General features: G+C 37.4%; 1 long non-coding RNA gene across 1 annotated transcript; it reads left to right on the plus strand.

The window, feature by feature from the left end:
* The first annotated feature begins 9,740 nt into the window (after positions 1 to 9,740).
* LOC140812240 (uncharacterized) lies at positions 9,741 to 11,847 on the plus strand. The gene is made up of 3 exons (XR_012113630.1): positions 9,741 to 9,872; positions 10,981 to 11,063; positions 11,694 to 11,847. It is a non-coding gene; the product is annotated as an uncharacterized lncRNA (long non-coding RNA).
* Positions 11,848 to 26,538: the final 14,691 nt, after the last annotated feature.

A 26,538-nucleotide genomic window follows, 5' to 3' on the forward strand; every position in this document is an offset into this window, starting at 1 on the left:
GAGTTAAAACCATACACGTAAACCCATGCATGATTTAATTTGTTAACTTATTTAATTAATTTAAAATGAGTTAAATGGTGCATGTTACATGATTTAATTGTTACTAAATGTTTATATGTTTATTTTTATACAAATTAAAATGTTTTCTCGAGTTTTAGCTTTTCAAAAAAATATTCGATGCGGAATCAGGGAAAGGATACCGGAGCGATGTAGGTGATTTAATAAAATGTTATATTTTGACTTTAAGCCAAGAAAATTTATTATTTTAAATGATTTATGAATTTTAGTATTTTAAATTTCAATTTAAATTATTAGACGATTTATAAGATTTAAAATTTTTAAAATGTAAATTTTGAAAATTAAGGGATTTAATCCTTAAATTGGGTGTAAAATATTTTATAATGAATTTTATGCCTTAAATGTGTTTCATTAGTGTTTAAGTTAAAATAGGATTTTAAGTACTCCTTTAACTAGTTTCAAAATCTGGAAATTTTAATCTTGAAAATTTGGTACTTAACTATTTTATCAAATTTTCGAGTGAGTTTAAATAATTAGATTAGTAATATTTTACCACTGATTAGTTAATTAAACATTTTTTAACCCTAATCTAATCCCCTATCTCACGCGCACACACACACATACATGTTACAATTTGGAGGTAGAAAACTAGGGTTCTAAGCTCTTCTTTCAGTAACCACCATCTTAGCCTCTTCCTTGCAAATTTCTGAAGATTCACGTTCTTTTTTCTAGCAAGAAAACGTGCAGCAAGCGTCTCCCGTCATCCCCTGTAATCCACCGCGTCAGTATTCGATATCTTCGTGCATTTTAAAGCAAAGGCATGTATAAAATTTTCTTTTACACATCGATCTTGTCATATTATATATTTTGATGTATGTTATGCATGAAAATTCGTTCGTTATCTGCAAAGTTTGAAGGGTTATGATTTAAACGATTTTTGAAAATTTTGAGACACAAAACCCGTCATTTGCTGTCATTTCGATTCCTGCGGTTTATAAGTCCATTTTCTTTAAACGTCTTCAACATATGATTTGTTCGATCTATTGGAAGTATGGTCAGGGCTGGGGCTTATGGTTTGGGTCTGGTGCATGTCTAAGGGTCCTAGGATGAGTCTCTTTATGGTGGTTCATGGCCTGGAGTGGCAGCTAAGAGGCTGAGCAAGGAAAGCCACAGTTGTGTAGTTGTGGTTCACGTGGGGGAGCTTGTCATGACTTTGGGCTTTGATTTAGGTCTTGGGTCAGACCGGTGCTAGGGACTTACCTTAGGGTTCTAAGATGGGCCTCGAGGTGTTGTTTCATGGCTGGGCTGGTAGAGACGGGGCTGGAGTCATTTTGACAACAGCTGCGCAGGTTGGCTTTGAGGTGGAGGAGTCATGGTTGCTAGAGTTTTGAGGCATGGGCTATGGTTTTGCGTAAATAAAGGCTGGTCTATGGTCTTACATTATTTATAAGGGTCGAGTCTAGGGCCTGGTTCGGGTCCGATTCCAGTAGGTTTAAGCGTCGAGTCGTTAGAAGCGCATATGGGTCGTAGTGCATTTCCTTGGGACAATTTTGTTTTCTATGGATCGTAGGTTGTTTTAAGTTGGTTCGATTATGGTTCGGGGCTGGTTAGGGTCTTGGACAGTAGCTTAAGATGTCGTCTAAGTATGGTTCTAGTCCCGAGTTAGTCGGTAAGTCGTAGGATATTTTAATTAATTCGGGAATTGTATGTGTACGTTTGGGCTTTTTGTGCTAAGTTTAATTATTAATTTTAAGGTTATTTAAGCAATTCCTGGGCGTTCCAACGAAGCCCACGACGTTTGTAAGTATGATTGACGTGCAAAAATATTTTATTTTGGAGGTATGTGATTTGTCTTGTGGCCACCCGGTAAAAAGCTTGACTGTGGATTTATGATTATGAGATTGGAAAGTGGTAAAGCATGACCATGGACCTCTCCACCTGGTCAAGTATGACTGGGGATTTATGTATGTGGGAGTAGACATTTGGTCGAAAGGTTGTGGAGATCTCTACCAGCCCAGTACTGTGGTTTAGTGTGATCAGACGATTTATTTTACGAGCCACTTTCTTTGAACATATTTCTCCACAAAATTAAGTATGATTATGTATGTTATGATGAAATCACTTTTATGAAAATGTTTATGCAGTTATGAAACGTCTATGTTTATGTATGTTCAGTTGTTATTTCATACACATTATTTTCAAATGCATGTGATTTTATTAAGTACTATTTGCTATTCATGGTTTATGCTTGTTGATTCATCGATGCAGATTTCGAGGCTTTTGATGAGACATGAGGTGATGACCAGTGAGCTTGCTCGGGCTGTGTGGTGCAAACATGAGGACCGCTATTATTATGAAAGAATTTTATGAACGTTAAACATTTTTTTACTCTGAGTTTATTTATTTAATTTTTTTTGGCAAACAATTATTTTCAAATGCTCGTTTTGGATAACGCTTTTACAGTAGTGATGAATTATATTTTTTATTCCATGAAAATATTTTGTACTTGGATATTTACAAGAATTTAGTCGATCATTTTAATTAAATTCAGAAGATGATGGTTTATTATTTAAATAATAAAAAAAATTCATTTTTCGAAAATTTTAAAGTAGTATTAGTTATTTTAGCACGAGATGTTTCAGCTGGTATCAGAGCGTTGTTCTTGTGAAGGGTTGTGCCTACTGCTGGTTGCGAGAAGCTCATGAAGTCACGCCTCAAGTCTGTAAGTTAAATTTTTTTATGTTGGGAGCATAAAAAAATGTGATTTCGTTGTGTGCGTGTTTAAGATTTGATTTACGTTTAGTGTATAAAATGAATATTATTTTCTTACATGTTGGTTACGTGTTGGGTTTCAGTATGTCTCCTAGATCTTTGGTTACCCGTGAGACTCAAAAGGAAGGCCGTGAGGCTCGTGGCGAGGAGAGGGTTACTCCGCCACGTTCACCACCAAATTTATAGGCACGTATGCTTGCTAGAATGACTCAATTCTTCGCACAGTTTGCGGGAAATAATGCTGGTATGGACACGGGTATGAGGACTAGGCCAGAAGTAGTGTATGAGCGCTTCTGGAGAATAGACCCCAAGGAATTTTCAGGGACGACTAAGTCCATTGAGGTGATCTTTACATTCATGGAACTGGAGGATGCAGATAGGGTCAAGTGTGTTACTTATTCTTATCAGAAGATGCCATAGTTGAGGCACTTCCTTTATGGTTTACGACCGATCTTGAGCCGTGATGTTCGAGTGGCTGGTCCTACTACCTATGTTGTTGTTGTATCTAGAGCCTTGGCGGCTGAACAGGACCAGAAAGATATTGAGAATGACAGGAAGGGAAATAAGCCCTATCAGACGCCCCATTAGCACCATTCCCAGTGGAAATACAAGAAACCATTTCAGGAGCAGCAGGGCAAGAGACCGTTTCAGGGACAACCAAAAGGCAAGGGTCCACTTCCTCAGAAGGAGGTCTCTCAGAAACCTGCTGATTATCTGCTGTGCCCGAAGTGCAGCCGCAGACATGAGGGACAATGTTTATGCAGTATGGGCAAATGCTTCAAATTTGGAGCCAGTGACCACATGCTTAAAGATTGTCCATAGTGGAAGCAACCGACGCAGGGCAGAGTCTTTGCCATGCATGTCGAGGAGGCAAACCCAGTAATTAACTTAATTCAGCATTGCATTATCTATTGGAAAAAAAAATTGTTATGCATGTTTCGAAATCTTGGTTGGTTAGTAGGCTGAATTTTCAAAATTTTATGGGAATACTAGCATGCTGCATTTCGAATTTTTGGGATTTTTTTTATAGTGGATTCAATTTGTGCATGAGGTTAAGTTTAGTTTTTTTTTTCTTTTTTTTTTTCAAAAATCGTAAGTTTAAATGTTATGATAACATCGTCTCAGTAAATATCTTCATAACGAGAGTAGCCACGAATGTCTTGTTAGATTCTGGGGCTACTCACTCTTGTTTATCAGAGACCTTTGCGAATTATCTGGGTGTCAAGTCCAATGGACTCGACGTAAGTTACTTTGTGACAGTCCCATATAGGGAAGAATTATCAGCTTCTAGCATGGTCATGGACATAGATCTTGAACTACAGGGCTATCTAGTCTATGTTGATCTTATTGTACTGCCGATGCCATGATATCATCCTGGGCATGGACTGGTTGATGAAGGACAGAGTTTTTTATGTGAATCCTCGTACGAACGAAAAGAAAACACGATTATTCGAACCACACCCTCAATTCAATTGTAACGTACCGTACTTCTCATACTTAAAATTTGCGGAAAAATTAAAAATTTTCTTAAATAAAAACATCCACACGGTCGTCACCCATCATTCATAACATATCTTTAAAATCAACCATCACAATTAAAATTTGCTAAAAGAAAAGCTGTCTCACAACCAAACATAAAATCAGAGTATAAAAGTTTTCATGCTTAAAATCTTAAAATAACGTAGGCGGTCCTCGGGTCTAGCCTCCTACTCAGTCCAAGCCTGCCCCTTGGTCGCCACCTCCCGTCTCCCCATCGACATAGTCACCTGCATCGATCAAGTCTAGTGAGTCTAAAGACTCAATACGTATAAACTGGAATAACGAGTACTACATAATAAAATCACATGCAACTTAAAAATAGGACATACATAACTTGAAACTTGAACTTGCGTATTAAAACTTGAACATACGTACATACATACTTCAACGTGCCATAACTTAAACTTTTCATAAACATGCTGCATACTTGAACATACATAACTTCATCATTTTGCGTAGAGGATGTTTCAAAGCAAGTGACCCATACATAATAAACGCCTGATCAGACACACCACAGTACTGGGCTGACAGGGACGTATCCACTGTCGCATACATGAGATCCCCGTTCATAATTTAACGGGCTGGTTGGTCCCCGTTCATAATTTAACGCTTTCCAACCACGATCTAACCCGTTCATAATTTAACGGGGCGGAGAGGTCCTCGGCCACGTTCACCGACTTCCAAACCCATTCATAATTTGGTCACAAGTCAATTAGCATACCTCAAAAACTTAAACATATTTTCTTTGCACGTCAAACATATTTACTTGGCGTTGAGGGATTCGTTGGGCTTCGATCGGGGCCGTTGCTGCACATACTGATCATGGATTGACATGCTTAACTTGCATACTTAGACGTAGGTAAATCATGCTCACTTACGAGTTCATTAAATTCTTAGGACGTTCTACAATTCCCCATGACTCGACTTTGTAAATCATTGTACTAACCCATGACGTCTAACCTCAAAGCATAATAAATTTTCCTTCCCCAAAAATGAAGGACACGGACCCCGTACCTACATCCGTGTAGGCTCTGGACATTGACACCAAAGGATAACAAAGGCACGGACCCCGTGTCAGGGTCCGGGTGAGGGTCCGTGTAGGTACTGTAAAAGGACTACTCGGGAAGGGAAGGGGCACGGACCCCGTGTATGGGTCCGGAACCAGGTCCGTGTACCTACTGTAAAGACGCACCAAGGGAAAACAAAGACACGGACCCCGTGCTCGGGTCCGTGTGGGGGTCCGTCTGCACACTGTACGAAGAAACCTGCGAGAAAACTTATGCACATGCCTACAAACCCAAATTGACACTTGAACACGATGATTCAACACCTTAAGGACACCATAACATTGCATAAAACTTATATAAACACTTCAAGATACGACGTCCACCATGCTACCCAATACAGCGCTAATTGGCAATTGACATCAACCGAGTTCCTACGACTTTAAACTAATTCAAACACCTAACGACGTCCAACAAAACCTTGAGACCTACAACAAACCTCAATACTAACATACTCATATGCAGCGACGATCGCCCGTCGATTTCCAACGAAGCCTGCAACATAAAACTTCAAAAATACAATGGTACCAAACTTTTCTTAAAATTTCAGTTTGAGCAGTCACACGAAAAATATCATAACTCTCTCATTTTTCGTCCAAAAATCTTGAATTGTATGTCAAATCGAAGGTATCGAAAAGTTCTACGTTTTTGCCGTTGAAAGTTTTCCCAAAATATGAACAGAAAAATCTCAGTTTTGACATGAACAGTAAAAACGAGTTTTAGATCTAAAAATTTTCCTTCGAGATTGATCCGATCCATGATCCGCTCAAACTACTATCATCATACATAACTTTTACGCATAAAAACAACGCAATTCGATATATGACTTGATCGACACAGCAAGAACAGAATATACGTGCCTTTTTGATATTTAAAATACCGTAGCGACGACACCGAAGCGGAGATGGAGCGAGGCTAGATTGGTGACGAACGTGGCACCGTTTTCTTGCAATCAAATTCACCAAAATCTTGCTGGAAAAGCCTAGGGGAGGGGCGGCTGCTATAAGAGTATAGAACCCTAGTTTTTCTTTCTCTCAAAATAATAAAACTTGAATTGAGACTTGTGTGTGTGTTTTGAGCGCTACAGGTGTGTGTAAACGTGTGTAATTTGTGTGTGTAGCGTGTGTTTTAAAATATTATGAGACTAACTTTTGCTAATTAATAATTAACCTTACTAACCAAGGTGCTAATAAAAAGGTTGACTCAAATAACAATTCAATTAAAAATACTATTCCCACTCATCTTTAAATAAGGTCCCCTAATTAAATTAAAGTGCACACTTGCTAAACTTTTAAAAGTTTTAAAGTCTTAAAATTACCAAATAAATAATTTAGGCTTAAAAATGCTAAAACTCCATAAATTATTTAAAATGCCCCCAACTCAACATAAAATAGAATACCACGTTTTAAATTGCCAAAATCGTCACCGGGTCTGTTCCTCAATCCCGCTTCGAATAATCGCCTGAAACATGAAACTCGACAAACGTTTTAACGTGCATCAACATAGACATGAATAATTTAAAATAATGAGCTTTCATAAATTATGCATCGATAAAACTCATTTAAACTAATTAAATGATTTAATAATTAAATGAATACATGGGTTATACGTGTACTGAATTTGGGCACTACAGTTCCTCCCCCACTTATAAAAATTTCGTCCTCGAAATTAAGTCTTACCGAACAACTCCGGGTAGCGAAGTCTCATATCTGTCTCTGATTCCCATGTGGCCTCTTCCACTGATTGGTTCCGCCACCGAACTTTGACTAGCTTAGTCACTTTGTTCCGGAGTCTGCGCTCCTGTCTGTCGAGGATTTGAGTCGGTCTTTCCTCATAAGATAAATCTGGAGCAAGCTGCAAGGGTTCATAACTCAGAATGTGCGAAGGATTAGCCAAATATTTTCTCAACATCGAGACATGGAACACATTGTGCACCCCGGCCAGATTCGGCGGAAGGGCAACACGATAAGCTAGTGTCCCAACTCTGTCCAAAATCTCAAACGGTCCAATAAACCTCGGACTCAACTTGCCTCTCTTCCCAAAAATCTCATAACACCCTTCATGGGTGCTATCTTGACGAAGACGTGATCTCCTACGGCAAACTCGAGATCCCTCCTCCTCTTATCGGCGTAGCTCTTCTGACGGCTTTGGGCAGTCTTCCCTTATTGACCGTATTCGCAGCGGTCAGTCCACCGATGAGCAGTTGGCACACTGGAAACAGAGGGATGAAGCCAAGGGCATTGTCTTGTATACAGTCAGCGACGGTATTGTGAGATACCGAGACAGGATGTGGGTTCCTAGCAGTGATTCTATCCGAGCAGACATCTTATCAGAGGCCCACATGTCCCCGTACTCTATTCACCCTGGGAGTACGAAGATGTACAAAGATCTGCAGCTATTGTATTGGTGGCCAGGGATGAAGATGGACATCAGGCGTTTTGTATCCGAGTGCCTAACTTGCCAGTTGGTGAAGGCCGAGCATCAGAGACCAGCAGGTTTGCTCAAGCCTCTTCCTATTCCCGAGTGGAAGTGGGAGAACATTACCATGGACTTTGTGACCGGATTGCCGAGGTCAGCCAGAGGATCAAATGCCATTTGGGTGATTGTAGATCGTCTTACCAAATCAGCGCACTTCTTGCCTATTAAGACGACTTTCACCATGGTTCAGTATGCAGAGTTGTATAACCGGGAGATAGTCCGACTCCATGGCATTCCAGTTTCTATCGTATCCGACAGAGATCCCAGATTCACTTCCTCATTTTGGAAGAGTTTGCATTCGACTTTGGGTACGAAGTTGCTGTTTAGCACAGCTTTCCATCCGCAGACAGATGGGCAGTCGGAGCGAGTTATTCAGATTTTGGAGGATCTTCTTCGCGCTTGCGTCATTGATTTCTCTGGGAGTTGGGAGTCGAACTTACCATTGGTAGAGTTCACCTATAACAACAGTTTTTCCAGTCGTCTATAGGTATGGCTCCGTTTGAAGCACTGTATGGTCGTAAGTGTAGATCTCCTGTTCATTGGGATGAAGTAGGAGAGAGAGCAGAGTTGGGTCCAGAGATTGTTCAGCAGGCAGCCCCCCCCGATTGCGAGCCTTCGAGGACTGCTCAAAGCCGACAGAAGAGTTATGCCGATCAGCGGAGGAGAGACTTAGAGTTTGCAGTGGGCGATCATGTCTTTGTGAAAGTGGCACCTATGAAGGGTGTCATGAGGTTTGGCAAGAAAGGGAAGCTCATTCCGAGATTCATTGGGCCGTTTGAGATCCTCGACAGAGTTGGGACGCTAGCGTATCGTGTGGCTCTTCCGCCGAATCTGGCCGGAGTACACAATGTGTTCCACGTCTCCATGCTGAGAAAGTACATGGCAAATCCTTCGCATGTGCTGAACTTTGAGCCGTTGCAACTTACTCTGAACTTATCTTATGAGGAGAGACCAGTGCAAATCCTAGACAGACAGGAGAAGAAGCTTCGGAACAAGCTGGTTAAGCGAGTCAAAGTCAAATGGCTCAACCATTCTGAGGAGGAAGCTACATGGGAGTCTGAGCCAGAGATGAGAAGTCGGTATCCCGAATTATTTGGTGAGTTTTAATTTCGAGGACGAAATTTCTTTTAAGGGGGGAAGGATTGTAAAACCCGTAAATTGGACTGCGTATAAGCCATGCATAATTCCTAGTAATTTAATTGCATGAGTATTTAAATTCTTTTCTTTAAATTTATTTATTTTACGCAGTAGTAATTGTTACCTTTTCAGTTAAATAAGTGAGGCCGGACCGGAGATGGAGTATTGAGATAAATTAATAAAGAATTATTTAAGAAGTGGTATTTTAGTATGTTTATTTCATTAATTTATGTTTAATTATTTTTATGCATTTTAGGCATAATTCATGCATGATAGGATTTGTTTCATGAAATTTTAAAAGTTCGTGTTTTAAGATTTTTTTTTTAAGTTGCATTTCACGTTCGAACGAGGATCGGAGACCGGGGAATTTTCAGGAAAAATTATTTTATTTCACGATTTATTTTTATAAATTAAGTGGGAGCGTTTTAAGAGTATTTTTCAAAAAAGGTGAATTTTTGGGGTATTTTTACCCGCAGGACGTTATTTTTAACGGTACACAAGTTTTATTGAATCGGGGGACTGTTTATTGGTTCGGCTAATAATTTCAAAATATTTTCAACACGAAATATTTTTCGAGAATGCGTTTAGATTTAATGGGCCTACTTTTAAGCTTGTTGGGCTTAAAACTCTTTTAAAACTTTTAAGATGCATTTTTTTGGCCCATAAACTAATTATTTTATATATATATATAATGCCCTAATCACCTAATTAAACCTAAACCTAATATTCAGTAGCCGACACCCCCCTACCCCAGCTGCTTCCTCTCTCGGTTTCAGTGCCGTTCTCCAACAAAAACCGTCGGTGACCTCTTGTCTTGCTAAAGGAGCCTCACTCTCCTCGCTTTTGATCATCAAAATTCTTAAGGCACGCATTTGTTTTATTATTTACGCATCATGCACGTATTATCTACTGATGAAGGTGTTTTTACATTCAAACTTTCGATCTACCCTTGTACATGAAGGATTTTCGAGTCACATATATTTTCCTTGCATTCTTGTTTGTGCTCACGGTTTCTGAAATTTTTGCGTGTAAGGGGGGCTGCTGCTTGGAGTCATAAGAAGCTGTGGATGTCGAGAGAGATGAGGATTAGTACCTGGCATCGAAGCTTGATAGATCTAAGTGTGATTTCTTGTGGGCTGTTCGGAGTCGGTGCGGGTTGTGAGGGTGAAAGTGGGTTCGATCGGTTTTGGGAGGATTAGGCTGTGCATGGGCTCGAACCCAGCCATGTCTCAGTACTTGTAGGGTCGAGTATGACGTTAGGAGTGAGCCATAGGTACTTGGTCGAGGGAGAAGCTCGGTCCTTGGAGGCTTAGCTTGATCGAGAGCGTTTGTGAGGGGAGCGATCCATTCCTACGTATTTTGTGCAGCGGCTTTGCTTGGATTTGGCTTACTTTAGAAGGGTAGTTAAGTTCCTAATGGTGATTTTAATGGTTGGACAGGTGGTTGTAGGAGGGAGGACCGAAAGAATTATAGTTTGGGGGCCATGTGTTGTAATGGGATTTTAGGAAAGGGGTGGCCGAGAGTTAGGGGAATTTCTGGAAATTTTCAGCCATGTGTTAGGAGCCTAATGACATGGTTTTAGGGACTATTTAGTGTTTTTGAGATATGGTAAAAGTTGTAGAAGATTGGGTAAATTTTGGATTGATTCGGATTAAAACCGGAACCCCGATCCGAGTTTTAAAACGAATTTGATAAGTTGTGATTTTGGGCTCGAGTTTACGTCTAGGAGCACTTTTAAAAATATTTTGGGACATTTTAAGGAGTTGGGTAAGCTTCGGGTCAATTTTAGAGGTCCAGGGTTGAAACGATAATATTTGGGTTTCCAGGGGCAAAATGGTCATTTTGCATCCGGGGTGAGATTTTGGTCCTAGCAGCGCTCTGAGCACAAATCATAATATTTTTGAAATGTTCATGCATCACGTTTACGATTTTTATGCTATTGTAATAATTATGGTGCATGCTTAATTTAAAGGAATTAAGGGAGGAAGTGAAGAGCACTCCGTCTCCGCCGCGCCGCGTCATTATTTTGTTTGTTTTCTGTCAAAACAAACCAAGGCATGTTTATATCTTCTTTCACTCTTCAATCAAGTCATATAGGTATTTTTAAATATAGCAAGTACATGATTTTAATGCAAGAAGATCGAAATTGTTCATATTTAATTATGCCATTTAATTATATTACGTGCATGAAAACAGAAAATGATTATTTTTGAGATTTATGCGATATGACTTGTGGTGCATTCACTATGTGGGAGCATTATTTATATGGTCGCCAGTGACCGCTCAGTTCAGGTTGGTACCACCCGGTCGCCAGTGACCGATCAGTTCAGGATGGTACCATCGGGTCTTCAGTGACCGCCAGCTCAGTTCCAGGCTCCTCGGTAGTCAGTTACCGATCAGTTCAGCTTAGTGCAGTGGCCACAGGCGTAAAACATAATCTCAACAGAAAATTTTATCAGTTATTTCAGTACAGGCTCCAAGGAGCATTTTTACTGTGATTATCAGTTCAGTTATGCACGTATTATAATTGCTCAGATCAGTTTACTTTCAGCATGAGTACAGATTATTTTCAGTATGCCTCATGACATGATATTTTATCCCATGCATATTTTTACTCAGATTTTACTCGTTACCTGCGATATATGCATGCTGAGTCTTAAGGCTCACTAGACTTGATTGTTGTAGGTACTGATGAGGTCAGGGCCGAGGGCGGGGACCAGTGAGCCAGCTTGGGTCGGCAGTAGTGGCACCCGAGGACCTCAGTGCAGCAGTGTTATTTTATTCCGCAAACATTTTATCAATCATTGAACATTTTTAAATTGTTATTGTTGGCAAATAATTATTTCCTTCCGCTGCTTTACTTTTAAACATCGAACTTGATTCATCAGTGATTTTATGAATGAGGCCAGTGAAGTTCTTTTAAAAAGAAAAATTTTTAATTTTCCGCAAATTTTCAAACAAGCAGTTTTAGGGCCTTTACATCAATAACGTTAAAAGGGATTTGTGTTGTGTCCCGATCTTTTGAATCAAGTGTGTGCGTGATTTTCACCTATAAACTATGAAAATCTTAGCAACAAATAATCACAAAGAAACAACCAAAACTCGAACGAACCTTCAAAGAACAAGCACTTGACAATCCGCGTAAGAACGATCGACAAACGCCACAAAACATACAATTTGATAAGTTTTATTTTTGATAACAAAGCAAAAAGCTTTTGGTTGTTTGAAAGAAAACTAAAGAAAAAATTAATTCAATCTTCCATAATCTGAAAAATATGTTCAAAATTCAAATATACAAATCAAATCAAAAGATATGAAAAGATAACTTTCTAAATTATCTAATACATAAAATAAGGTAAAAATCAAGTTTTTCAGCGTTCCAAGCACCGCGGTGTTGATCAAGAAGCGCCTAGCAGGGTAGCGCCTAGGGGCCTGTCAGTGGCGCCTAGGCGTTTTTTATTTCGCAAATGTAGCGCCTAGGCACTAGGAAGCTAGGCCGAGCGCTGCGGAGCTTCTTCCTGGGCGATGTGGCGCTGGTCCACCCACATTACTCCGTACGTATTAGCATCCATTTGGCCATCAAGTTCACTCCTATGCATCACGACTCTTTTGAGGCTTGGAACATTGCTTGAAAACTTCTCTCGAATGCTTATGAATCCATACAAGTTCACTCCTATGCATCCACCACCTCTTGATTGGTCCCTCCGACAACTCTAAAGGATCCGACACTTTCCTTGGAGCTTGGCCTTCCATTATCGCATCATTTTTTATCTATTTTCAGCGGAGGTCGGTTTTGGTTAGGCCGTTGGACATGGAGCAGTTCATATTCGAGCCAGATAGATGGAGAAGCTTACCTCGTATGATATTTTGCATTAAGGTGATAAACATAAAAAATTATAAATTAATTAAATGTTTTATAATATAAATTTATAGTTTTTGTTTTATTAAATATTTAAATATTATATGTTTTATGTTGGAACATTTCATGTTCGTAATCTTGATTTTGATGTTAACAAAACTTGTTATTTTATTACTAATAAACTTACCTAAGTGTGCATTTAGAATAAAACTCTATCGAAGAATGCATATTGAAAGTATCAACTGATTAATCGAATGGAACCTGTTCAACTGATATACCGTAAACCAGTTCAACTGATTGTACAGCTGATATGTGGTTCAACAAAGATCTTCAGAAGCCTGGCCAGCTGATGAAGAGTTCAACTGATGAAGAGCCCAGCTGACTAGTTCAACTGAAAAAGTAGAATCAGTTCAACTGATGAGTCAACTGATTTCATCAGCCCAACTGAAGATCAGATTAGATGACCAGTTGTGTGGTGCAAACATGAGGACCACTATTATTATGAAAGAATTTTATGAACGTTAAACATTTTTTTAATCTGAGTTTATTTATTTAATTTTTTTTGGCAAACAATTATTTTCAAATGCTCGTTTTGGATAATGCTTTTACAGTAGTGATGAATTATATTTTTTACTCCATGAAAATATTTTGTACTTGGATATTTACAAGAATTTAGTCGATCATTTTAATTAAATTCAGAAGATGATGGTTTATTATTTAAATAATTAAAAAAATTCATTTTTCGAAAATTTTAAAGTAGTATTAGTTATTTTAGCACGAGATGTTTCAGCTGGTATCAGAGCGTTGTTCTTGTGAAGGGTTGTGCCTACTGCTGGTTGCGAGAAGCTCATGAAGTCACGCCTCAAGTCTGTAAGTTAAATTTTTTTATGTTGGGAGCATAAAAAAATGTGATTTCGTTGTGTGCGTGTTTAAGATTTGATTTACGTTTAGTGTATAAAATGAATATTATTTTCTTACATGTTGGTTACGTGTTGGGTTTCAGTATGTCTCCTAGATCTTTGGTTACCCGTGAGACTCAAAAGGAAGGCCGTGAGGCTCGTGGCGAGGAGAGGGTTACTCCGCCACATTCACCACCAAATTTACAGGCACGTATGCTTGCTAGAATGACTCAATTCTTCGCACAGTTTGCGGGAAATAATGCTGGTATGGACACGGGTATGAGCACTAGGCCAGAAGTAGTGTATGAGCGCTTCTGGAGAATAGAACCCAAGGAATTTTCAGGGACGACTAAGTCCATTGAGGTGATCTTTACATTCATGGAACTGGAGGATGCAGATAGGGTCAAGTGTGTTACTTATTGTTATCAGAAAATGCCATAGTTGAGGCACTTCCTTGATGGTTTACGACCGATCTTGAGCCGTGATGTTCGAGTGGCTGGTCCTACTACCTATGTTGTTGTTGTATCTAGAGCCTTGGCGGCTGAACAGGACCAGAAAGATATTGAGAATGACAGGAAGGGAAATAAGCCCTATCAGACGCCCCATTAGCACCATTCCCAGTGGAAATACAAGAAACCATTTCAGGAGCAGCAGGGCAAGAGACCGTTTCAGGGACAACCAAAAGGCAAGGGTCCACTTCCTCAGAAGGAGGTCTCTCAGAAACCTGCTGATTATCTGCTGTGCCCGAAGTGCAGCCGCAGACATGAGGGACAATGTTTAAGCAGTATGGGCAAATGCTTCAAATTTGGAGCCAGTGACCACATGCTTAAAGATTGTCCATAGTGGAAGCAACCGACGTAGGGCAGAGTCTTTGCCATGCATGTCGAGGAGGCAAACCCAGTAATTAACTTAATTCAGCATTGTATTATCTATTGGAAAAAAAAATTGTTATGCATGTTTCGAAATCTTGGTTGGTTAGTAGGCTGAATTTTCAAAATTTTATGGGAATACTAGCATGCTGCATTTCGAATTTTTGGGATTTTTTTTATAGTGGATTCAATTTGTGCATGTGGTTAAGTTTAGTTTTTTTTTTCTTTTTTTTTTTCAAAAATCGTAAGTTTAAATGTTATGATAACATCGTCTCAGTAAATATCTTCATATCGAGAGTAGCCACGAATGTCTTGTTAGATTCTGGGGCTACCCACTCTTTTTTATCAGAGACCTTTGCGAATTATCTGGGTGTCAAGTCCAATGGACTCGACGTAAGTTACTTTGTGACAGTCCCATATAGGGAAGAATTATCAGCTTCTAGCATGGTCATGGACATAGATCTTGAACTACAGGGCTATCTAGTCTATGTTGATCTTATTGTACTGCCGATGCCATGATATCATCCTGGGCATGGACTGGTTGATGAAGGACAGAGTTTTTTATGTGAATCCTCGTACGAACGAAAAGAAAACACGATTATTCGAACCACGCCCTCAATTCAATAACATTAAAAGGGATTTGTGTTGTGTCCTGATCTTTTGAATCAAGTGTGTGCGTGATTTTCACCTATAAACTATGAAAATCTTAGCAACAAATAATCACAAAGAAACAACCAAAACTCGAACGAACCTTCAAAGAACAAGCACTTGACAATCCGCGTAAGAACGATCGACAAACGCCACAAAACATACAATTTGATAAGTTTTATTTTTGATAACAAAGCAAAAAGCTTTTGGTTGTTTGAAAGAAAACTAAAGAAAAAATTAATTCAATCTTCCATAATCTGAAAAATATGTTCAAAATTCAAATATACAATTCAAATCAAAAGATATGAAAAGATAACTTTCTAAATTATCTAATGCATAAAATAAGGTAAAAATCAAGTTTTTCAGCGTTCCAAGCACCGCGGTGTTGATCAAGAAGTGCCTACCAGGGTAGCGCCTAGGGGCCTGTCAGTGGCGCCTAGGCGTTTTTTATTTCGCAAATGTAGCGCCTAGGCACTAGGAAGCTTGGCCTAGCGCTGCGGAGCTTCTTCCCGGGCGATGTGGCGCTGGTCCACCCACATTACTCCGTACGTATTAGCATCCATTTGGCCATCAAGTTCACTCCTATGCATCACGACTCTTTTGAGGCTTGGAACATTGCTTGCAAACTTCTCTCGAATGCTTATGAATCCATACAAGTTCACTCCTATGCATCCACCACCTCTTGATTGGTCCCTCCGACAACTCTAAAGGATCCGACACTTTCCTTGGAGCTTGGCCTTCCATTATCGCATCATTTTTTATCTATTTTCAGCGGAGGTCGGTTTTGGTTAGGCCGTTGGACATGGAGCAGTTCATATTCGAGCCAGATAGATGGAGAAGCTTACCTCGTATGATATCTTGCATTAAGGTGATAAACATAAAAAATTATAAATTAATTAAATGTTTTATAATATAAATTTATAGTTTTTGTTTTATTAAATATTTAAATATTATATGTTTTATGTTGGAACATTTCATGTTCGTAATCTTGATTTTGATGTTAACAAAACTTGTTATTTTATTACTAATAAACTTACCTAAGTGTGCATTTAGAATAAAACTCTATCGAAGAATGCATATTGAAAGTATCAACTGATTAATCGAATGGAACCTGTTCAACTGATATACCGTAAACCAGTTCAACTGATTGTACAGCTGATATGTGGTTCAACAAAGATCTTCAGAAGCCTGGCCAGCTGATGAAGAGTTCAACTGATGAAGAGCCCAGCTGACTAGTTCAACTGAAAAAGTAGAATCAGTTCAACTGATGAGTCAACTGATTTCATCAGCCCAACTGAAGATCAGATTAGATGACCAGTTGTGTGGTGCAAACATGAGGACCACTATTATTATGAAAGAATTTAGCTGTGCAAACATGAGGACCACTATTATTGAAGTCAACTTATTCAATGGAATCTAGCTGTGCCCAAAGGTACTAAAGCTATTGTCCAGTCAAAAGACAATAATAGACGTTGCATCAATGTTTAAAGTCAAAACGTTCCAGAATGGATGTCGAAAAGTACATACATATTTCGAGGAACAAATTCAAAATACAACAGAGACAATAATTGAGTCTCACTGTATGATCAATCTTCGCGCCTATAAATATAAGATGAAGATCAGTGAAGACACAGACAAAAAACAAAACAACAAGAGTGTGTGAAGAAAGGCACGTAAAATTCCTTATCAGCTTACTAGAAGTAATCAGCCCACTTGTGAGGGAACACTTCAACGTGTTATCAGTTTAGTATAGAAGCCATTTTCCCTCAGTGTGTGAGAACACCTTCCGGTGTATTCATTGTTTAGTTCTCACACACTATCACTCACATATATCAGAGAATAGAGCTTAAAAGATCAGTTGAGTGAGTCTTGCACAAAGACGTAAAACTTGTGTATGTAGTATTTGCCACATGACGTTAAACAAGTGTTGGTTGGAAGGTGCTGCCTTCAGTCTAGGCTAGGAGTTCAGTTAGGCAGTAAGGTAAGTCCCAAGCTGAGTGGGTTTGTACAAGGTGTTATATAAATCAAAGTCTTCTAGTGTATCCTACCCGAGGAGGTAGAAGGGGTGACATAGGAGTAGTTGAAGTCTCCGAACATCCATAAACATATCTTGTGTATACTAACTGTTAACCCCTAGCTTTAAATTGATTTGATCAGTTCGAGTATCTATCAGTTCAATTCTCACCATAACTGAACTGATATATGCGAGAACTGATCCCCCTTATCGTCAGTTAATCAGTTACACGAGATCAAAATCATTAAATGAGCAGTTTTCTTAACAAATGATTATTTCGAGTATTTTTCACTTGGTTTAAAACCAAACTCGATCTAATTCATCGGTGTTTACATTTTTAGAACACGAGCTATTGCAGCTCATTGAGAATATTGTGTTTGAAACACCCTCAAAGGTTCTCGAACCGATCCTAACATTTTATAATAAATTGTATAAAATATAAGTTGTTGTGTAATTATAAGTTTTTACTATTTTTACAGGTTCAATAAAACAAGAATAACATTGTCTTTGCAAATCAGATTAAGATGATTCTTTGACCTGTAGAAAGTTGATTTTAATATCTAAAATATTGGTGGCAAGCATGAGATAAAAATCTTCTCACAATTGTAATCAAATTAAACAGTAAATAAAGCTATCAAAGGAGTGTCAGTTTTGCCATGCTAGAGCATTTTGATCTTATCTCTCAAATTACTTGGTCAAATGGTAATAAAAAAATGCCACAATCCAAAAAACTCAATTATCTACATGTTTTGTTTTATGCGGAAAAACAAAATCGGATGGAAATATTTTCAAAAGTGATGTGTATGATGACATAATTTCTTGGAACACCAATGAAGACTTATGTGTACAAAATAATATTTCATTTTTGGTTGTCTCCCCAAATTTGGCTATAAATAGGGGTGCATTGTAATGTATAGAAATATCCCTAATTCTTTCTATGAACAAACCTTCGAGTTCATAATATTTATCTCTTTATTTTTCTTTTATTTTTTTTTAAATATAATTAGCATGTTAATTTCATATTCAAAGTGTAAAACTTTGAATAATGAGTATCTATATTCCCAAAGTTGAAATGAAAACGTGAAACTCTATGCTAATAAGGTTATTATAGGTAATAATTTTTTTTATATATTATTTAATAATTATTTATTGTTTATGTTATATTTATTTCTTTAAGGATTATTATACCCAACTTATATGTGAGAGTTTTGATTTATTGTTGCTGTATGTTACACTGAATTTTTGGAACCATTCAAACGTTTGTTTGGTTTTACCAACCATTTAAAGTGAGAGCTTGATTTAGTATTTACAAATATATATATAGTACAACAAATAATTGACAACATTTATAAGTTTTGGTATATATTATATACTTATAAGATACTAATATTTAACATAATATAAATATGATTATTTAACATATTGAAACCATTTTATTAAGTGTATTTCAATAATGTTCATTAATGTTAACTTTATTAAAATACCAATAGTGGGTCCTCTAATCTCAACTACTTAAATTAAAATTTTAAAAATTACCAATTAAAGATTCAAACAATTAAAAGAAAAAAAAACAAAATGATATTGTATTGGACTTGTAATTATCTTATCTTCCTTGTGGATACGATATTCAGACTCACCGAATTATACTACTTGTGGACAACCTGCTCTTGGGAGTGAAACAATCAAAGTCGCATCAAGTTTTTGACGCTGTTTCTGGGGAAGTATAATTTAATTTCAATTCTATTTAATTTTGTTTATAGTTTTTTTTTTCTTTCTTTGAATTTTATTGCTTTTGTGTGTGTGTGTGTGTGTTTTTTTTTATATTTGAATGAGCATTTGGTCACATATACTAAATAACCCTTTATTTTCACAAATCATGACGGAAAAAACCATCCAAGAAAATGAAGATGAAATTCAATCTCAACATGATCATGATAGACGAAGAACACTTAGAGATCACATGAATCCTACACGTACTAGTGCACCTTAATGTCTAGTTTTTTCCTCTTATGCATCTCATTTCAATTTTAAGCCTGGTATATGAGGGATGTAATATTGGGTTAATGAGATATGTTTCAACATCTGCTCTTCTTAGAGGTAGTCAGGTTTTGGTTATTATTCCTACAGTTTTAGCTGAAGTAAATATTACATGTGTTACGATTGGAGAAGAATTAAATGTTTCTTCTATGTATGAAAGAATCACAAAAATGATTGAAAATTCTGATGCTTTTATCGCACTACCAAGTGGTTTGGGTACATTAGAAGAAATTTTTCACACTGTTTCTTTGGCTCAACTTAATATCCATAATAAACCTGTGGGCTCGTTGAATATCAATAATTATTATGACAGTTTGTTGATATTTTTTGATAAGCTGTAGAACATAATTTCATTTTAAAAAAATCACGACGGATGCTCATATCTGCTTCGACTGCCGACCAATTAATTGATGATTTGGAAGATTTTGTTCATAAGCCTAATCCGATGATAACAAATATCAATTATCCGCAATCAAGCGGTAAGAAAAGAAAGTTGGATCATTGATTCAAAAGTCATGGATTGGTTTGTGTTTGTTTCAGTTTGTTATCTTCAATAAAATTCCAAGTGATATCTTTTTCATCATGTTGAAACATCCATTACTATTTTTCTTTAAAATATACTAGAATTTTTTTTCCAATTCGTTCGGCAGAAATTACTATGTGCATACATATATATTTTTAAAATAATTTTGCATCATTTTAAATAAATCAACCAACTATTATTTAAAAATCGAAAAGAAAGTAATTCAACGTATAAAATCGTAAAACGTCCACCAACCTAAACTAAGATTATTTAAAAAAATAACTTATCTCGAACATCCTCTCTGAAACGACCTCGAAATTTTTTTTAAAAAAAAATCATAAACACGAAAATACTAATTAAAATAACTTAACATTTTCATAAATCATAATAATTTAACATTTAAATCTCATGTATATCAAAATATCCTTAAATAATCGATTACCAAAAATCCTACGTCGACCTTTAAAAAGATCAACTAACATAAAATTAAAGTATAGAAAAAATATCTCTAATAAAATCATTAACATATATATTTTAAATCTAACAATCTAGTGCGGAAACATAAAGGTCTCTCGGGAGTGTACTGTTTCACTCGATCAACTCAATCGTCAGCGCCTCCCATAAAATCATCAAATCCTGCATCATTCAAACCTAGTGAGTCTAATAACTCAGTACGTTCTAATAATAAATAGCAAATAATACATATACAATCACACACATAAAAATCATACTTTTACTTAAAATAATTTTTTGAACATAAATATACCATTTAAAATCATTTTCCGCATAAATAAATCATGTAACGACCATGGTCTATCCCGATCTTGGGCTCTCTCAAGGGCCTTCTCCCTCTTGGGTTCGAATCTTGGGAAGGTAAAAGCTCCAGTGACTGGGGTGGAGAAGTTCTTTGAGTAATGACGCATAGGAAAGTCCGTGAGAGAAAAGACCCCAGTGAGAACCCAAGAGGGAAACGCCCCGAGGGAGCCCAAGATCGGGATAGCCCATGGTCGTTACAAAAAAAAAGGCCTGTCTTGGGGGAACTGGGGCATTTTCCCTCATGGCTTTCCCATGCATCATTACTCATAGAACTTCTCCAGCCCAGGCACTGGAGCTTTTACCTCCTAGACATACAGGTCATGACAAAGTAATCCAGGTACCAAAATTTTGGGTTCTTAAGGTTATCACCAGCCGCCTCCTTTCACTTCAATTTTCTAGCAAGTTTTTGTCACTTTTCTTCAATAAAATCGTGCCACATTCGTCCCGGATCGTCTCTTGCGTCCTTCCCACTTCGGTGTCGTCGTTTCGAAGACGTTAAATATCAAAATACATGTATATTCTTTCGTTTATGCATCGATCTTGTCATAGTATTTGTTTTTATGTTTATTATGTGTAAAAATTCATGTATGTCGTACCAAGTTTGAGCAAAAATGGGTTGGATCGATTTTGAAACGATTTTAGATCTGAAAACTCGAAATTTGCTGTCATTTTAAATACTGAGACTTTTGGGTCAATTTTCTGAAAAATATTTTCAACATGTAGAACGTAGAACTTGATACCTTCGATTTGACAGTAAATTCGAAATATTTGGATAAGAAATGAGATAGTTATGACCATTTTCGTGTGACTGCTCAAGCTGCGTTTTTCTGAAAATGCATTCTTGATATGTTCTTGAAGTTTTTGAGTTGCAGGCTTCGTTGGGCACTGCCGAGCTTGTGCTACTGCATGTAGATAAGTTATGGGATGTATTTAGGTGTTATTTGGTGGTTCGTTTGGGTCAGGAATGGCCTGGGATGTACTAGCAGTCGTAGGAAGCGAAATGATGTCGAATTACGGGTTATTGTTGTATTGAAGTTGCTTGTCGATTCTTGGGGATGTTTGGGGTGTTTGTACGAGTTTGAATCAATGTAAGAGCATCCTAAGATGAGTCTCGATGTGTTAGTTCATGGTCCCTAGGCTTGGATTGGAAGAATGAATCAATAAGTTAGTGAATTTTTGCAAGAGTGCAAGTTCAGAGGCTACCCGGACCCCGACACGGAGTCTGTGTCCATTTTTCCTTCAAAATGCGAATTTCCAGCACCTACACGGACCTAGACATGGACCCTTACACGGGTCCGTGTCCTTTTAAAAAATTTTTTGGGTTTGATGTTATAATTTAGTACGATGATTAAACGAGGTCAAGTACCGAGAGATTTAGAATTTTTGTCATTTTTGGGTGTGAGCATGACTATTCGTCTAAGTTATGAAAGATAGGTATTCAAACTCATGTTAGTATGTGCTGCAGTGGCCCCAAGCGAGATCCAACGAATCCCTCAACGCCAAGCAAGTATGTTTGACGTGCAAAAGAAAATAATTTTATTTTTTGAGGTATGCTAAATGTCTTGTGACCAAATTATGAACATGTTTGGAAGTCGGTGAATGTGGCCAAATACCTCTCCACCCCGGTAAAGCATGACCGAGTTTAGATCAGGATTGAAAAGCGGTAAAGCATGACCAGGGACCAATCCACCCGCTAAAGCATGACCGAGGATCTCATGTATGTGGCAGTGGATTTTCCCTGTCAGCCTAGTACTGTGGTTTATTCTGATCAAGCACATTTATGTATTGGTCACTTGCTTTGAAACATATCTCTACGCAAAACGATGTTATGTATGCTCAAGTATGTATGATGCAAGTATGTTTAAGAAAAGTCTTATGATGATGGCAAGTCTACCTCTATGCTATTACGTTCAAGTTTGAAGTATGTTTATGCTATTACGTTCAAGTTTCAAGTATGTAATGTAGAACCCGATAAATCAGACTACGTATAAGCCATGCATAATTATTATTATTTAAATTAAAAATATTTTTTTAAAAAAACATTCATGGAGTGTTTAATTCATTTTAAAATTTGTTAAGTTATGATCATTTATTTTAAATCCCAGAAGTTTAGTTTCATCTTTTCGGTTAAATACGCGAGGCCGGACTGGAGTTGGAGTATTGAGATAAAATTTAATAAGAAGAAAATATTCCTAAATTTAATTTAAGCCAAAGAAAAATTTATTTTAATGTAAAATAATGTTTAAGGATTTATTTAATTAATTGGAGTTAAGTAGTAAATAAGTTCTTTTATGTCCAATAATTAATTAAAAGCCTAAATTAAAATGTGTAACCGGTTGAGATAAATTAATTTAGGGATATTTTATTTAAGAAATTGTAACTTAACATGTTAGTAATTTATTTTAAGACTTAGCCATGCATGCAAGAAAATTTCTATCCTAAATTAAATTATTAATTCATTAAAATACATAATAAGTGTTTAAAACTTTAAAGAGTTAAAATTCATGAATTAAGCAATATTTTACCTCTATTTTGATAGCAAAATTTCGTCCCCTTCAATCAAATCCTTACATGTTTGGCAACTCTCCATTATTGCCACATTTCCTTATCCTTTCTTGGTATGATAATTCATTCATTTAAATCACCAGCAATTAATAATTATGCACTTTATTGCACCTAATTAAACCACTAAATTAGCCTATCAATTCCTTATTTTCGAGCAACAAGAATGGTAGAGAATCAATCCTTGTGCCATTTCATTCCTTAATTTGTAACCCTACCTTAATACATTTCTAGACTTATTTATCAACCGTAGTAGCCTCCACCTTCATCCCGTAGCACTCCTTCACCCTCTCATTCGAAATTTCAGAGGCCAACTAGCAGCAAAAATCGTGAACCATCAACTTGAAAACTAGAGAGAAAAGAAACTCTGTCTCGCCACGCCGTGTTTGTCGTAGTGTTTGTTTTCTTCTTAAACAAATTCCAGGCATGTTTATATTATTCATTTCTCTTCAATCAAGTCCTATAAATATTTTAAAACAATATATGTTCATGATTCATGGAGTAAAACCGAAATTTGGACAACAACTTTGTAAAAAAATCTGCACAGCCTTCTCGGCCATCGCTCAAGGCTGCATCTAGGCATGAACTAGGGTGGTTAGAGTCATGTTGGCTGATTGGTTCCAGCCCATGCATGCAAGGAAGAGACTTGACAACAACTTCTTCCATAGTTGCGAGTTTGAGTTTTGATTTTTTATTCTTGTTTTTCTAAGGCGAGGGTTCGAATCTTGTTTTGTCTAAGGCCTGTAACCATGGTTAGAACCTTCCCTTAGCATGTCTAGGACGTGACCAACTCAGCCTTTCAAGGCTTGGTTCATGGATCCATCAAAATTTCAAAGCAACAACACAAGTGCCCCTTCGATTTTTCCCTTTCCTGTGTGAGTGATGTTTCGGTTTTGAGGGTGTTGGGTGGATCTTGTTTGGCTTCTAGCCTTAGCCATGGTTCACACAATACCTTATGATGTCTAGAGCAAGCCATGGTCGATCACATGGCCATTGGAATGACCAAGACAGAAAGTAAAGCAACACACCCCACGCGCGCAGCATGGTTCTCGGGTAGGAGCGTTGTGTTGTATTAGGTGTTTGCTTGGATTGTGGTTTGCCTAAGGCCTTTAGCCATGGTTCAAGCCACACCTTAGGATGTTGAAAAGAGGCACTGGTCGGTGGTTCAAGCTCCAATGGCCATTAGCCTTGTAAACAAAGCGAAGCAAGCGCAGCTGCTGCCACTGAAATTTGACAGCAGCATGGTTGTGGTTCAGAGGTCATGTTTGAGTTTTTGGTGGGCTTTTAGCCTATGGCCTTGGACTGGACAGTACCTCAATGAGTTAGGAAGGTCATGTTTTTGGCTGTTTGTGATTTGTGGTTAAGTTTAGAAGTCGTACAAGAATTTACGGTGCAATGTGCCAAAATGACTCTCGGAAGAGCATCTCATGATTTTGGCCTCCATTCACATTTTTCGTGTATTAAATCCCTAGGTATATATTTTCCATCATTTTAGGTGTATTTTAATCATGGATAAATGATGGTTCAATGTGGGTTCGGGTTGGTACGAAGCCATGGTTGGATACTAAGTTGTTGGGCGTAATTGTCTCGTTTTTGGTTCGCATGTTCAATTTTTGTCAAGTTAAGATTATTTACATGTTTCTCATGTTAGAATTAGGTCACAGCGATCCTGAGAATGATCTAACTCATTCGGTAAAAACATGGTTATAAATTGTATTACGTGCATAAAATACAAAAGGTTTATTTTGAGATATATGCGATATGTCTTGTGGCCACTTCACGCTTATGGGATCTCTACCCGGTGACTTACAACCGGTTCATATTCATGCATGGGTAGGGACATCCAGTCCAAGGGCTGTGGTGATCTATACCGCCCAGTATACTGTGGTTTAGTCTGATTAGACGCTCATGTTATGTTACGGGCCACTTGCGTAAAAACATTATCTCCACCAAAAAAAAAATTATGATATGATATGTTATGACAGAGCTCTATCGAGCAAAGCTTTTACGTATGATTTTCAGATATGCACGTCTTTATAATTACTCATGACATGATTTTCACCTTACGCTTAACGATACGATTTTTATGTTACACGAAATTTTATGATATATTTACTTGTTATTCACGATATATGCATGCTGAGTCTTTAGACTCACTAGACTTGATTGTTGTAGGTACCGATGAGGTCGAGACCGAGGGCGGGGACCAGTGAGCTAGATTGGGTCAATAGTAGTAGGAACTCAAGGACCTCATGTTTCAGTTTATTCACTATTTTATGTTCAAACTCAGTTTTAATATGTCAAATGATTTTTAAGTTGTTGTTTTGAAACACAATATTTACTTCCGCTGTTACTTTTAAGTTAAATCTATTTATCAGTTTATTTTACAAATAATGCACGTTATTTATTTAAAGAGGAAAATTTTTAATAATTCCGCAAAATTACGAATACGAAATACAGGCCTCTACATGTAAACTCTATTTTAAAGATGCATGTGGTTATATTATGTAGTACTTGCCATCTCCATGTTGAGTTTGTAGACTCGCTAGACTTGATCGATGCAGGTGAGGATGACTTTGATGAGACGAGGGGTGGGGACCAATGAGCCGGCTTGGACTGAGCAGGAGGCTAAACCCAAGGACTGCCCATGTTTTTAAGAAAGCATGCAATGTTTCAAATGCTCTGATTTCACGTTATTGTTTACGATATTTAAACAAGTGTTTTTTGCAAAATTTATTTGTGATCTTTTTGTTGAAAATATTTTGAATGATCAGGTTATAGTTATCGAAATTTGAAGGTTTCTATTTAATTAATAATTTTTTATTTTTCCGCAAATTTTAAAGTAGTTTAAAAGTACGGTTCATTACAGTTTTTGATACTTTCGATTTGACAGTTAATTTGAACGATTTGGATAAGAAATGAGTGAGTTATGATCGTTTTTGTGGGAATGCTCAAACTGCGTTTTTCTGAAAAAATTCGTTCTTGATGTGTTTTGAAGTTTTATTGTTGCAGGATTTGTTGGAGATCGACGGATGTTCGCTGTTGTGTTTAAGTATGTTGAGTATGATGTTGGGATGATTTTTGGTTTGTCGGTTCGCATCGATATGCGCTTGTAGGCATTAGAAGTCGTAGGATGCGTTTTGGCTGTCAAATATTGTGTTCACGGATTCGGTTCCGTTGTTTGTGATGCGTAGGTGTTTTGGGGTGTTTGTTCTAGTTGAATCAGTGCCTTAGCATCCTAGGAACGAGTCTTTAGATAGGATTAAGTCACAAGTATAGAGAATTCCGTTTGTTCACGATTCC

This window comes from Primulina eburnea, chromosome 1 (genome assembly GCF_022965805.1).
Source record: "Primulina eburnea isolate SZY01 chromosome 1, ASM2296580v1, whole genome shotgun sequence".
Lineage (NCBI taxonomy): Eukaryota > Viridiplantae > Streptophyta > Magnoliopsida > Lamiales > Gesneriaceae > Primulina > Primulina eburnea.